The sequence below is a fragment of the Rousettus aegyptiacus genome, unplaced genomic scaffold (assembly GCF_014176215.1).
Source record: "Rousettus aegyptiacus isolate mRouAeg1 unplaced genomic scaffold, mRouAeg1.p scaffold_m13_p_1, whole genome shotgun sequence".
Taxonomy (NCBI): domain Eukaryota; kingdom Metazoa; phylum Chordata; class Mammalia; order Chiroptera; family Pteropodidae; genus Rousettus; species Rousettus aegyptiacus.
Genome location: NW_023416284.1, coordinates 123100038 through 123116248, shown reverse-complemented (window position 1 = coordinate 123116248; position 16211 = coordinate 123100038). Strand labels below are relative to the sequence as shown.

Below are 16211 nucleotides of genomic sequence, written 5' to 3'. Positions count from 1 at the left end.
GTGGGTGTTGGCTTACATTCCCAGTATTACTCCTATCTATATGCATTCTCACAGTTTGCTGACATGGTCCTTGGACTCATTTCCCTTCTACAGTAATTCCTTTCATTTCTCAACTACTGAATATCTCACAAGGGTTGGTTGGTTATTATCCATCAACTAGCTCAGTGAATTATGTGTACTCTTCCACGAGTGAATCAAGCTAAAAGACATTTAGAGAAAAGAAAGGGGAAAAAGTGAGATGAGTTGGCATGTACAGCTCTGGCTTGTATGAAATTTCAATGTAGACAGTCAACATAAACACAAAATGAGTCAAAGGCTGTTAATATTTGAAGATTCTCAGCTTCTGATATTTTTTCTATTATAAAAAGCAACTTCAGGGCAGCAACTATCCACATGAATTTCCCTCTACTGTTTTGCAATGACGATTTTTGCAGAGCTGACCAAAGGCAAAATTAAAAAAAGAGGTAGCTTTCATTATTAGGCTTCTGGGCGTTGCCAGTGTATAATGTATGATTTTGATCAGTTGCATAAATTCTCTGGGTCTCAGGTTTCTCATCTATAAAATGAATGTAATACACACACACAGACACACACACACACACACACACACATTCTATCTTTCTATATACATGTTTTAGCCACTTAAAGAGTTCTTAGGGCTTAGCCTGATCTGATTCAGGTAGGTTTCTTGCCTCTACATAATTCTGCTTGCTGTCCAGAGCTCTACCAGCCTTGTTTTTCGGGGTGGTGATCTCACTGTTAAATATTGTCCTTGGCTATTACAGTACTCAGTGCTCTCTTGGTTTCTTCTGCCATGCAGTAACTGAACTTTTTCTCTCCCTAAGATCCCTAATGTTCTCCCCATTCCCAATTGATTTCTTTCTCTGCAGTTTTACTTCAAAGTGGACCTTTCCTTTTAAAAGTGAAGATTTACTGGATATTTTTACATTCTACTAGTGATTTAGCCTCTTGTGTATTATTTGAATTTCTTATGTCTTCCTTAGTGGTCCCCTGGTTGTGCATTAACCTTTTATTTGGAACCTGGGAAGACTTCTTCAAAGTTCATCAGTTGTTTTTAAATTTATTCATATAGAGTTCATTCACTATTTCTTTGGGAGATGGTATTTATTGGTGATTACTGTGTTTTATGGCTTAAACCATCCTTCCGCAGTTTTTATTTTACCATTAACACTAGTTAGCTGTTGATGCTAGAAGATCTGTACTGCTGTTGTTTTTTTGACCCCTTCTGAATGTTCATGAATGTTCTTTATTATCTAGTTTTATTAACAATGTCATTGGCTGTTTATAGTTTCTTCCAGTGCTTTAAGCGTTCCTTTAGTATTTTTATATAAGGGAATTTGAGGAGATTTAAACCTTGCCTCCATATTGCCCCCAGAATCCTGTCTTTGCATATTTTTTTTGGAAGCTTGAAGAATCTTTTTGTTTCTACTGTTAGGACATTTCATGATAGTATGTCTTTGAGTAAGTCTGTTTTTATGCTTTCATTGGGTACTTTCTGCACTCTTTCAAACTGGGCAGTCATGTCTTTCTGTACTTTGAAAATCTCTTAAATAATTTACTTGGTTTCTTCTCTCTATTTTCTCAGTTCTTTTTTTCTGGAATATCTATTAATTGGATGGATGTTGAGTCTACCAAATGTTTTCTAAGATTTTTTTACCTTACTCTTTTATTTTCCACTTTCTTGTCTTTTTGGCATACTTTCTAGGAATTTTTTTTCAATTTCTTCTTCTAAACTGTCAACTGAGTTTTTTATGACTACTCTTCTTTCAGTAAACCATGAAGCTATTACTTTTTGTTTTCTGAGTGTTCCCTTATGTAGCATTCAATGCTTGTTCATGGATGCAATAACATGTCTCTCAGGGTATTAATGATAGTTAAGATTTATTAGTTTTTAAAGTTTTATTCTCCTTACATAGTTATTTTTTTCTTTTAATCCGAATTCCTTCCTTCCTGTTTTGGTTAGTTTCTGTCTTTGATTTCATAGGTTTCCTTTTTTTTCATACATTTTCTAAAAATGCCTGACAATTCTTGGTTGACTGCTTATATCTATAATTAAAGTAGTAAAAAGTTGATTGAAGCTCTGAGTATATGGGTTGGGCTTATTAATTTTGATTTTTATTGTGGGATATTTCTTTGGGGGATACTTGATGTCTGTATCTTAGATTCTTTCTCCTGAGCTGTTTAGAGTGAGTGCCTAAGGGTTTTTCCCATTCATCTGCCTGGATGATATGTATGTGGCTGCCAGAGTTTTGGGAGTAGGGTGAAAGAATAGAATGAGGCTTTCCATATTCACTATGTAAATTTGTTAATTCTTCTGTATGTATGAAATCTTTTAGGGCAGGAGACTTTTTATATTATCTCAAAAAACATAAACCTTTTAAAATGCAAATAAAAAACACAATGATACTACTTCAAACCCATGAGGATGTCTAAAAGAATAAGACAAATAACAAGTTTTATGAGGCTGTAAAGTTGGAAATATTATGCATTGCTCATGGGGATGTAAAATGGTGCAGCTACTTTTGAAAAAAATGTTAATTTTTTAAAAGGGTAAACATAGAATTACCATATGCCACAGAAATTCCACTCCTATGCCTATACCTAAGGGAAATAAAAACATATATTGGTACAAAAACTTGTACACAAACATTCATAGCAGTTTTACTCATAATATGTAAACAGTGAAAACTCAATGTTCATCAATGGAAAAATGTGTAAACAAATCATGGTATATACATACAATGGAATGCTATTTGACAATACAAAGGAATAAAGTACTGCTATGTGCTACAATATGAATGAAACTTAAAAGTGTTATGCTAAGTGAAAGAAGCTTCATAAAAGGGCACATAGTGGATTAATCAATTTTTATTAAATGTCCAGATTAGGCAGATACATAGAACAGAAATTTTAGTTAATCTTAATTAAATAAATAATTAATTAAAATTTAATTAATTTGAAAGGTAATTACTTTTAATTAATTTGATTAACTAGTTTCTTAGAGCTGAGAAGAATGGTAGATTTGAGCATGATAGTTAATAGGTGTAGGGTTTCTTTTTGGGGGTGATGAAAATTCTCTAAATTGATTGTGATGACACTAGCACAATTCTGTGATATATACTCTAAACCATTGAATTACTGTAGTTATAAGCAGATTTTCAACTCTGCAGGAGGTGGGCACTCCTAATTTTTATATTGTTCAAGGGTTAACTGTATATATTTTAAATGGGTAAATTGTATAATATGTGAATGATATCCCAATAAGGCTGTCAAAAATTATACATGTAGTTCTCTGCAAGTGTATTTGAGAAACAGTTACCTAGAGACTTTGGAATAGAGAAGATCTGGGTCTTAATAATTTTTTAAGCAAGTTTTTAACCAATTCTTATGCTTTTTAAGTGTTAATTTAATCAATTTTTGAAAATATCTTATGCCAGTTCCTCAGGTGTTTAAGGATCTATGTTTAAGCATGATTGCTTCTTGAACTTTTTATATGGGTTTCAGATTCAGCTTTCTCAGTTGCTGAGCTAGTTACAGTTAACCATCTTTCCATCTAGCTTCCAGCTTCTAAAATAGTTGCTCTGTTTTTTTCTCTCATTCTGTTTATTTTAATGGGTTTATCTATTAAAAGGTTTTTCACCGAAGTTTTATTTTAGAAAGAGGTAAAAATAATGCATGTGTTTATTTATTCAGCACATGATAAAGGTCAACCTGGCAGCCTTTAATAAGCTACATTTGTGTGCTTTTTAAAATTTATATTAGAAATAAGTTTGAATTCTTAAGATCTGTCTGCTTTTATACCTGGAAATACTCTGATAGATGTTTAGTTTTCATGATTGGCATTGGGAGTTTATTAGAAAAGCAGTCAGAGAAGATATTATTTAAGTCTTGTTTTTCCTCTTTTTACTTGGGCTATGGCTCAACAATTATACCAGAACTGAGTTACAATTGGTGATATTCCAACAAAAAGTTGTTTGGGAGTTAACATAAAAATATATAAATTACTTGCTGATTTATTAAATTGTTTATTAAGTCACTGAAATTATTAGCTAATTTAAGTGACTATATTTAAAATTAACTTTTTAGTTAACTTAAAAAAACTCACCAAGCTACATTACTGTACATATTAATAAATTCAGATACTGAGTAGTTAGTTTTCGATTTTAAGAAGTGTTCTTTTCCTCTGGTTAGCACTAATATTCCTCTTTCTTAATCATCTATGTTATAATTTCTGTTCTGACATACACTGTATTATGTACAACACCTTTGGTTTATGTTTTAAAAGATTGTAAATACAATATTTAGGACTTTCTTTTTACTTTTTCAGGTCTGGGAGTTTTCTTGGCCTCAATCTGTGAGATGCGCATAGGAGTAAAGAACTAAGATGAGTATCCAAATCATGTTTCTATATTCTGTGCCTCTATTTTGTAACTATTTCATCTCAAAGCACTTTTCTCTTCGTTCATTTATGCTCAATTCTTGGTCATTATTCTCAATTCTGGTCTTTATAGATACCTATATATTGTTATGTATTTTCTGTTGGTTCATAATTCATGTATTTCATTTTCAGAATTGCCTCATTTTTAGAATCAAAGTACCAACAGACCCTTCTGTAACAGCTAAAATTCTAAACTTCCTTCCTCAAAATCTATTAGATAATGAGGAAAAAGTAATTTAAATAGTTAAATAAATTTGAAATTGAGGGATATATAGTAGAAAAACTCATGCAAGCTTAGGTAGTTATTTTTTAGAAAGGATTACAGAGTAATTTTATTAAGTTTAAGAAAGATTATTATTGACATGTCTTTAAGATAAAATAGTAAAGTTAAGGATATGTTATTATTTGTGTGTAAGTGTGGCGACAGTCCTGCCTTAATACAAGGTCTGGCTGGTCCAAGGTCTAGCTGTGATCCAGGTGCATGGATAGGAATGAGACCTTGGATTTAGAATGTTATGTAAAAATAATTCAGCTTATTGTATCACACATGTGTAGCTGAATGCCACTATTTTACTCTGCTATATGTGGAGCCATGTGGTCCCCTGGAGAACAGAAGGGGAGCACAAGAAGAGGAGCAGGGGAAGTGCACACAATACCACGCATCCCCTGTGACAGACTGCACTTCCCCCAATAGAACTACACTCCTCATAATAAAGTTGGTGCCTGCCATTTCATTCTCATGTCTGCCTCTTTTTCATTCTTCCAACTGGGCGTCTCACCATTAAACTGTTACTTCTCGAGCAACTTGGCGCTGATGTAAGGGCCATAGAGGGGATAATAATATTGGCTTACAAAATGGAGGGCAATGGAAGAAAGTAATTACCAGGTGAGAGAGCAGTAGAGTCATGAATCATTAGGTCCTAAATTCAGTGAATTTAAGGAAATAAAGAGAAATAAAAACTCTTTAGAAAAAAAAAAAAGGCATTTACCCAAAGAAATTCCATCTAAAACACTGAGATAGAGACTATTGGTAGGAGTGAGAGGGAGAAAAATTGTACAGAAAACTAGACAAGAATGTGAAGAATGAGAAAATTTAGACAGTTACAAGTGGTAAGATCTTGATGCTCATAGGAGAAAAATGGGAGTATAGGAGCATTATCATGAGAAAGAATGATGTTGAGATGATAGAAGATGATAATTTGTGGACTAGGAACACAACAATTGAGACCAAAGGGGCCAAATTCCTGAGAGATTATATGAAGTCTGTACGTAGGTGCATGAAAAGTAAGACCCTTGTGGGAGCATCACTATGCGCTATAGAGTCAGTGACAGGGTCCTGGCTTTTGGCGGCAATGTGGAGATGTAGGACTGTGTTCAGAAGGCTGTGGCATACCATGATATTCAGAGGGTGGATATTGAAATGGAAATACCTGCTAATAGACTTCTTCTAGAAACTTTCTCTTTATGTCTGTGAAATTCTGCTTATGGACTTAATCTAATTAGCATCATCATTTGTTTTCTTCATGAATAAGCCTTCCTGTTAATTTTGTTTATGATCGAAAAATACGGTGTAAACTATTTTTAAAAATATATACTTTATTGATTTATTCATTATAATAATTTGTTGCTGAAATTGAAATATCCCAGTCAGTAGGAAAATATTATCTTTAGCTTTCCCCCTATAGTAGTTATGATTCTGGATCTCAATCATAAGTTGAACCTTTAGGATGAAAATACATAACTATTTTATTTTTTTATACTAAAGATTTACTATGTTTGCTTGTAAGAGTAGCAATTCTGCTGTGAAGCAATTCCACAATCATATCAAATCCAGGTACCTCATAAAGTGTTACAGGACTTTCCCAGCAATCTTTGTCAAAAGTAGAAAGCACACACATTCACAGTGCTGACTATTAACAGTCTATCAGAGTGCAGGTATAAATGTCTGTACCTTCCCTGCCTTATATGTTACCTCCTCTTGGATCCACATTTTAGTAGCCCATAATCATTAGTAACTTTGTTCTGAAATCATATGTGATCTCCGAAAACTACAAAGCCACACAATAAAATGAACAAATGATCCCAAATTTATTTCCATTCCTCCTCTAAGGTCACCAAGCTTATAGATTTAAAAGCAAAAAGAGAAAAATGTGACATAACATGACATAATAAAGATAAAACTATATTAATGTAATTCAATGTAGTAAATCTCTTTAGCAGAACATTTGGTAAATGTCTTTACTAGTGAGAAAATCTAGGAACATTTTATGAATTGTTTAGAAAATATGGAGGTGGCTCAATGCACTATGAATCTATGAGAAATTATTTAGTTGCTAAGGTGAGCAGTTTTATATTTATGCTTTTTTCCCCATACTTTAGCAACTCTGCCAGAAAGTGATACTTATTTTGTTTGTTTTATGATATTTCTACTATAAGTTACTGTATCAGTCATTTTCCATTTGTTAAAATAGCCAAATGTCTGTTTTAAGTCCCCAGATCTATTGCTAAATTATGACTTTATCCAGGTGTCTCTTATATTTTAAAATATATTAAGTTTCTACATATTATTTTTTGGTAAATATACCTTAGAAGGTTAATTATTATGTGAAATTTTAAGATTATTATACCTAGTATAGTAATCCACAGAAGTAGAGTGTGAACTTTGATATGTATTTATTACTTCATTAGATGCTATTGATACCTAGTCCCATTACTCATCACCTAGACAGGTGTCTCATCCAAATCAATCAATTTCATCACACAAGATTGACTACTTAGTAGATTTGGACTGCGAGTTGCATGTAGAGTCTCTTACATGAACTTAGCTGAGTTAATGGAATAATTCCCACAAAGCTTTTGATTGCAGCCTTATTTTTCACCTGGGATGCTAGGATAGAGTTTGTTAACTCTATCTACTGCCCCTCCAAAATTCATATGTTGAAGACCAAATCCCCAATATCAATTATTTTGGGAGATAGGGTCTTTAGGAAATAATTAAGGTTAAATGAAATTATGTATGGATTAGAGTCAGTCCCTTAGAATAGAATTAAGACCAAGGTAAATTTGTAATTAAATGTGTCTTTAAGAAATCAATTTCATTCTTATTTAGCTAAATGCTAAATTCAGAGTCACACATTATTGGCTGCATCTGTTATCTCTTAATTTTCATGATTTTCTTTTTTGTATGATTTCCTTGCTTCTGGAATAGACTAATTACTTTCCTAGAATTAATTTTTGAATTTTGTTCATTGTAGTAATGCATATTTTAGAACTTTTACACAATAATACGATTTTCTGTTATGGGAAATTTATATGTCATACAGTTTCAACACCTACACTACCCAGGTTTGTTAGAATCCTGCTGTTTAGGGGGAAGAGAGAATGGGAAGGGCACATGGAAGCCATCTTGTACAAATCCCACTTCTCCCGGTGTACTTATTTTTAAATTGATTAAACTTCTCACTTTTCGCATAATATATTTAAGAAAGGTGATTGCTACTCTGGACATTTAAAAAAAAATTTCTAGTGAATATAATGAAATTAAGTTGAAATACATTCAGAAACATTCACAAAGATATCAGACTCACAATTTTAATTGACCTCATTAAGTAATTGAATTTTATATTAATTTTTTATTTATTTTTATTTTTTATTTTTTAAATGCCAGTTTATTATTTTTTCATATTATATATACGCATTTTTTTAAACATTTTATTTTTTTATTTTCTTATTTTCCACTTCCTTCCTTCCACCTCCTCCCTCCCTTCTGGTAACCACTAGTCCATTGTCCATGTCCATGAGTCTCTGATTGTTTGTTCTGTTCATTTGTTGCTTGTAGGTTTATATCTCACATATGTGATATCGTGTGATTTTCAACCTTTTCTGTTTGGCTTATTTCGCTCAGTATGATTATTTCAAGGTCCATCCATGTTGTTGCAATTGGCAGTATTTCATCTTTTCTTATGGCTAATATTCTATTATATATATCTACCAAAGCTTCTTTAGCCAATCATCTATTATTGTAGGACACTTCGGTTGCTTTCATGTTCTGGCCACTATGAATAATGCTGCTATGAACATCGGTGTGCAAATATCTTTTTGAATGCGAATTTTCCAAACCTTTGGACTAAATACCCAGTAGAGGGATTACTGGATCATATGGCAGGTCAATTCTTAGTTTTTTGAGGAAGCTCCATACCACTTTCTATAAAGGTCATACCAATTTGCAGTCACACCAGCAGTGGATGAGGGTTCCTTTTTCTCGGCTTCCTCTCCAATGTTTGTTATTACTTGTCCTGTTGATTATAGCCATTCTAACTGGTTTGAGATGGTATCTCATTGTGGTTTTGATTTGCATTTTCCTAATAGGTAGCAATATTGAGCATCTTTTCATATATTTGTTGGCCATTTGTATGTCCTCTAGAGAGATGTGTCTGTTCAGGTCCTCTGCCCATTTTTTGATTGGGTCATTTGTTGTTTTTTTTTTTGTTGTTATTGCATTGTATGAGTTCTTTGTATATTTTGGATATTAGGTCCTTATCGCAGATGTTGTTTGCAAATATCTTTTCCCATTTGGATGGTTGTCTCTTTACCTTATTGACTGGTTCTTTTGCTGAGCAGAAGCTTTTTAGTTTAATGTAGTCCCATCCATTTATTTTTGCTCTTTCCCTTGCTTTTTCCCTTGCCTTTGAGGTCAAATTCATAAAATCCTCCTTAAGCCCAAGGTCCATGAGTTTAGTTTCTATGTTTTCTTCCATGCATTTATTGTTTCAGGTCTTCTAATCAGGTCCTTAATCCATTTTGAGTTAACTTTGGTGTGTGGTGATAGACAACAGTCTAGTTTCATTCTTTTGCAGGTAGCTTTTTACTTTTCCCAGCACAACTTATTGAAGAGGCTTTCCTTTCTTCACTGTGTTTTTTGGCTTTTTTGTTGAAAATTATTTGCTCACATAAATATGGGTTTACTTTTGGACTTTTGATTCTGTTCCACTGGTCTGTGTGTCTATTTTTCTGCCAATGCCATGCCATTTTGATTACTGTCACTTTGTAGTGTAATTCAAAGCCCGGCAGAATGATGCCTCTAGCCTCATTCTTTTTTCTCGGAATTGCTTTGGCAGTAAGGGGTCTTTTGTGCTTCCATACAAATCTGATGATTTGTTTTATTTCCTTAAAAAATACCGATGAGATTTTGATAGGGATTACATTAAATCTGTATAATGCTTTAGGTAATATGGTCATTTTAATTATGTTGATTCTTCCAATCCAAGAACATGGAATATCTTACCATTTCTTTATATATTCTTCAGTTTCTTTTAATAGGGTCTTATAGTTTTCATTATATAGGTCCTTCACATGTTTCGTTAGCTTTATTTCTAGGTATTTTATTCTTTTTGTTGCAATTGCAAAAGGAATTATTTTTTCTGCTTCTTTTTCTGACACTTCATTATTAGAGTATAAGAATGTTATGGATTTTTTAACATTGATCTTGTATCCAGAGACTTTACTGTATTTGCTTATTGTTTCTAGTAGTGTTCTTGTGGAGTCTTTAAGATTTTCTATATAGAGAATCATGTCATCCACAAATAGTGACAGTTCGACTTCTTTGTTTCCTATTCAGATGCCTTTTATATCTTTCTCTTGACTGATTGCACTAGATAGGATCTCCAATTATATTGAATAAGAGTGGCGATAGTGGACAGCCTTACCTTGTTCCTGATCTTAGAGGGAAGATTTTTAGTTTTTCACCATTAAGTATCATGTTGGCTGAGGGCTTGTCATAAATCGCCATTATTATTTTAAGGTACTTTCCTTCTTTACCATTTTTCTTAAGTGTTTTGATCATAAATGGATGCTTTATCTTGTCGAGGCTTTTTCTGCATCTATTGATATGATCATATGATTCTTATTTTTTAATTTGTTTATGTGGTACATCACATTAATTGATTTGCATATGTTGAACCATCCCTGTCACCCTGGAATGAAGCCCACTTGATTGTGGTATATAATCTTTTTAATATGTTGCTGTATTTGGTTCGCTAGTATCTTATTTAGGATTTTTGTGTCTGTGTTCATGAGAGATATTGGTCTGTAGTTTTCTTTTTTTGTGTGTTATCTTTACCAGGTTTTGGTATCAGGGTAATATTGGCCTCATAAAATGAGTTGGGAAGTATTGCCTCCTTTTTGATTTTTTGGAAGAGTTTGAAGAGAATAGGTATTAAATCTTCTTTGAATGTTTAGTAGAATTCACTGGTGAAGCCATCTGGTCCTGGACTTTTACTTTTTGGTAGGTTTTGATGACTGTTTCAATTTCTATACAGCTGATTGGTCTATTTAGATTTTCCAGTTCTTGATTCAATCTAGGAAGGTTGTGTTTTTCTAAGTACTGGTCCGTTTCTTCTAGGTTATTGAATTTGATGTTACATACTTTTTCATAGTGTTTTTGTAGGATCCTTTGTATTTCTACAGTGTCTGTTGTAATTTCCCATCTTTCATCCCTGATTTTGTTTATTTGTATCTTTTCTCTTTTTTCTTTAGTGAGTCTAGTCAGGGGTTTGTCAATTTTATTAGCCTTCTCAAAGATCCAGCCCTTTGTTGCATTTATTTGTTTAATTTTTTTGTTTGTTTTTAATTTCATTTATTTCTGCTCTAATTTTGATGATTTCTTTCCTTCTCCTGACTTTAGGCCTTATTCGTTCTTTCTTTTCTAGTTTTTTAAGATGAAGCGTTAGATTGTTTATTTGAGCTTGTTCTTGTTTTTGGAGATAGGCTTGTAATGATATCAACTTTCCTCTTACGACCACTTTTGTTGTGTCCCAAAAGTTTTGATATCTTTTACTATCATTTTCATTCATTTCTATATATCTCTTGATCTCTCTTTTTATTTCTTCTCTGACCCAGTTATTCTTCAGTAGTATTTTGTTTAATCTCCATGCATTCGTGGTTCTTTTTGCAGTTGATCTCTAGTTTCAAAGCATTATGATCAGAGAATATGTTTGGTATGATTTCAACCCTCTCATTGTTGTAGAGGCTATCCCTGTGTCCCATGTGGTCAATCCTCAAGAATGTCTCGTATCCACTAGAGAAGAATGTATAAGCAGCTGTTTTGGAATGAAAAGCTCTGTTAATGTCAATTTTGTCCAGTTGGTTTAATGTATCATTTAAGGATGTTATTTCCTTTTTGATTTTTTGTTTGGATGATCTGTCCATATCTGACAGTGGAATATTTAGGTTCCCTACTATGATAGTATTTTGATCTATGGTTTTGATTGCATTTCCCGTTTAGCTAATGAGGTTGATACTCTCTTCATATATATGTTGGTTGTCTGTATATCTTCTTGGGACAATGTCTGTTAAGGTCCTCTGCCCAATTTTAAATTGGATTGTTTTTCATTGTTATTGCTCTTGCATTGTATGAGTTCTTTACATATTTTGCATATTAGCTCCTCATTGGAGGTGGCGTTTCCAAATTTTTTTTCTATTCTATTGGTTGCCTTTTTTTTTTTGGTGGATGGTTTCTTTTGCTGTTCAGTAGTTTTTTAGTTGGATGCAGTTTCATTTATTTATTTTTGCTCTACTTCCATTGCCTTTGGGGTCAAGTTCACAAAAACCCCTCTGAGACTAAGGTCCATCATTTAAATGCCTATATTTTCTTGTATGTATTTTAGTGTTTCAGGTCTCATATTCAAGTCCTTAATCCATTTCGAGTTAATTTTGGTGTATGGTGTCAGATCAATCTAATTTCATTCTTTCGTATTTGGCTTTCCAGTTTTTGCAACATCATTGGCAGTCTCTAATATCAGCATTTCTTCTCCTCTTCAGACTCTTACTCATCCTCCTCCTCTTTTTCTCTTCTCCTCCTCTTCCCTCTTCTTCTTCTCCTCTAGGTCACCTTCCTTTTCCTTTTGCTCTTCTAGACCTTCTAACTCTTTTGTAATCAATCCCCTATTTGAATAACGAGAGAGGTTTTATTTTTAAAATTGTTCTCGCAAGTTCAGTTGCTTGGACATGAATTTTAATCATGTTGGGGACCAATATAAAATCATATAAATTTTTGTTAAAATTATAAATAAAGAAAAATGGCACTCCTTTGTTCCCTTGATTCATGCATTTATTTGACAGGCATTTACTGAATAATTGTGACAGGATTGGCTCCCTGATATGTTTTACATAATTAATTCATAAGGAAAAAAAAAAACTTGAACCAAAGAAGATTGAACAACAAAGAATTAGGAAAATGATAATGAATCAAATTTTCCAAGATTTAGAGTCTTCATCAGTAATGTGACAATAATGACAAGAACTCACAGTACCCTTACGAGGATTTAGTTTATGATAATACTTAATTCTAGAAGAATCTTACATTCCTACCTCATGCTTTTCCATTACTCTTCCATCTGTCCCAGATGCCACTTTTTCCTTCTACTCTATTTCCTATATGCTAAACTTCTGTTTATTTTTTAAGGCTCAGCTGAGGAATTATCTACTTAAGGTAAGATTTTCTAAGTTTTTCTAGGCAGGTTAAGGTGTTCGTTCTTTGGATTTCTCTAACACATTTTTTTTAAAACTTCCTTTCTTATAAACTCAACAGTTTGCATTTTCAATATCTATTCATGTATCTATCTATCTATCTATCTATCTATCTCTGAAACTCTGTCTTATCTATTTTTCATCATGCCTTTCATATTGCCAGGTAGGTTAGCAATACATGTTACCTGAATAAATGAATAGAGTTTAACATTGTAAAAATCACCTACATTCTTGATAAAAATTTTCAAGGAAGGCTAGAAAATATTAGGGCTAATAAAAAATTCAATGAGCTTAAGATCCTGGAAGAATTGAGAAGTAGGATAGAAAGGACTGTTAAAATAATAGTGAAAATGTCAAAGATTCCAGAGGTTATCATGAGAATAAGTTTAGCTTTCTCTGCAAGATTTCCCAAAAGCTATAAATGATAGCGTTTTTGAATAAGGAGTTGTTTCAAGGGGACTTCTGCATGCCTGTTTACCTGGGAGAGATTCTTTTTTAATATTAACATGTAGCAACATTTCTCATCCATGAAAATCAGGGAAAGAAACTCAAAAAGTTGGTGGGCAAGGCAATTTTGAGAGTGTGCTGAAAGTAGTTAACAAACACTGATGCTTAGTTTACTATTATTCCCTATTCAAAAATCATTTATTAAATTTTAAGAAAAAAACTAGGTGGACGTATTTTGCTTAGGAGGACTATTTTCAATATCTGTATTCTTTTCACTTTCTAAGTAACAGATGGAAATCAGGTACCTTAAAAAATGTATCTTTCAGGGGATCTCTATATCATTCTGTTTGTTTCGGAGATTTTCTTCACCTATGCTTCTGCCATCATTCAAGAAGTTTTCTTCATACCAAATTTTCCAGGTCAATGATGTTATGCAGATATATGTTGAAGCATCAATTTATCCCCTAATTTAAATACCCATAGACAGTGGCAAAACTAGAAATTTTGAGTAATTAAGCCAGGGAAAATTGGAAGTTAAGGATTATGTGGAGAGAAGCTCAGCCTTAATTTTTTTACTTTGTTATATGTAGAGCATGTGAATTTCAAAGGGAGCTCTCTAGAGGTTAGGCCCAAATGAGGCCCATGTGAATGAACTCAAGGTGTGCAAACCTTGAGCTCTAGAGTCCAACGGACATGGATTAATATCCTAGGTTAATCCCCTTAATCACTACGTATCCTCTAAATTTTCCTTAACTCCCTAAAGCCTCAGTTTCCACAACTGCAAACTGTAATAGTAATATTCACCTAGTAAGGCTATCATAGGGATCTAGTGTATGCAAAACATTTGCCCAGGGCTTGACACATACTGTCAGCGAATAATACTATCATTGCGATTGTTATTAACGATTACAGAGAACTTCATTACAGATGCCATATTGGGTTCTGATTGGTAAAATCACTGGCTCTCAATCTCAGTATGCTGTCCCCAAACTCTGGAATCCAGATTTTATCTGTTAGAAAATGTTCAGTTGCAAAAATAAAACTTCTATCTTAACTTAGATTAAATAAGATAAAATATATTTTATCACATAATGATTAAGTTCAAAGGTAAGAATCACTTCAGGCTTGGTTAATTAAAATACTCAACTATACCACTATACCAATGAGGACTCAGGTTTTTTTTTTTTTTTCTTTACCATCATGAGATCGATTTCATCCTATGGCTGATTGTCTGTACGGTCTTAGAATGGCATCCAGAAGCAATAGGGCAAATGGTCCTTGCTCAAGTTGGGGGAGAAGAGTGATAGAAAGTGGTCAATTGATTGATCGATTCCTGGATCCCCAAGCAATTCTTTCCCCTATGTCGCTCTCAGTCTTTCTTTTCCTTCCTTCTTTCCTTCCTTCCTTTTTCTTACATCCTCCCTCACTCTCTCCTTCCCTCCCTCCCTCCCTTCCTCTTTCTATCTTCCCATTTTATCTTTCTTTTTTTCTTTCTTTGTCTCTCATTCTTTCCTCAACAATTATTTATCAAGTATCTACTTTAGGCCTGTTATTCTTCTGAGTCATAGAAGTGCACATCAGTGCACAAAACAGTAAAAAATGCTGCCCTCATTTAGCTTACATTCTAGTAGAGCCAAGTTGCTCCCATAAATAAAGAAACTGCTGGCCAGAAGGATGAGCTGACAAAGGTTAGAGACTAACCAGTTGGATTGGTATAAATGTTGAGAAGTCTACTGCATTGGCCCAACACATCTCAAAACATATTCTTGAGATCTCTTATAGATATCAAATCTTTGAGAATCTCAGAGTCTATGGTAAAGAAAAACCATGCCCTATTTCTAAATAGCTACCTTATTTTCTGCTTCTTTGACAAAAAAGTTAATATTTTAATGGTGTGTAATACATAGTAATTATCGGACATATTTGTTTATTTTATGTTATAATATATTGTTAATGAAATTCAAGCTCATTTTCTTTCTTTGGTTGTCATTTTAAATCCCAGACCTAGCATTTATTTTGGTTAATTATGTAAAAATAATTTAATGTTTTAATCATAGACTGCATGATATACTATAATGATAATCTTTCAATGCCCATTTCATTAAAATTTTATGCTGCACACAAGACCTATAAGTCACTGCTGCTATAGGAAATCATTTCATAACTTTATTTAATAACAATGTCTGGTGATGATTTTCAATTAAATTGAGTCACTCCTAATACATCAGAGTAAATGTATCTGAAAAAAGTGTTGCTTATTCCACTTGTGCTGTGTCTTCACAATCATGCTAGAGCAAAGTTTTGCCTCAATTACCACAAAATCCTGACTCCCATCAGAGTAAAGCAAGCTGTGAATAGCCCAGAATTAAATTTTTTTAAGGATAGAGTATATCATTATTTTATATGCCTAGAGCACTAACATAATGGTCTGTGTGCTAAGTACTCATGGAAAAAGTTGATTTCCAAAAAGTATTTCTTCATGCTGTGGTCAATCACAATCATCTTTTGGGGACTTTCTGGTCAAGGCAGAGACAGCTAGAAGGAAACCAAAGATTTCACATAATAATCTAAGAAAAAAAGTAATAGTTTTACTTTGAAACATTAGTGGGCTACAAGCTTGTACAATGTGTAACTCCTTTGCTGCCATTTGCTTTCTGTCATTGTCATATCACATTTTTTAAAGCAATGGTGAAGAGGGCAGAAAGTGGCATGGTTAATATTTTTTCTCTAAAATATCCATGTCACGTACCCTTACTACATGTTGTTAAATCATTTAACT

At 33.1% G+C, this 16211-nt stretch overlaps 1 long non-coding RNA gene across 1 annotated transcript in view; it reads left to right on the top strand.

The window, feature by feature from the left end:
* Nucleotides 1-8054, top strand: part of LOC107517043 — a 266407-nt gene extending 258353 nt beyond the window's left edge. The window contains exon 4 of the long non-coding RNA XR_004950543.1: nucleotides 4349-8054. This is a non-coding gene — a long non-coding RNA (uncharacterized LOC107517043). The remainder of the gene's footprint in view (nucleotides 1-4348) is intronic.
* The last annotated feature ends 8157 nt before the right edge of the window (nucleotides 8055-16211 follow it).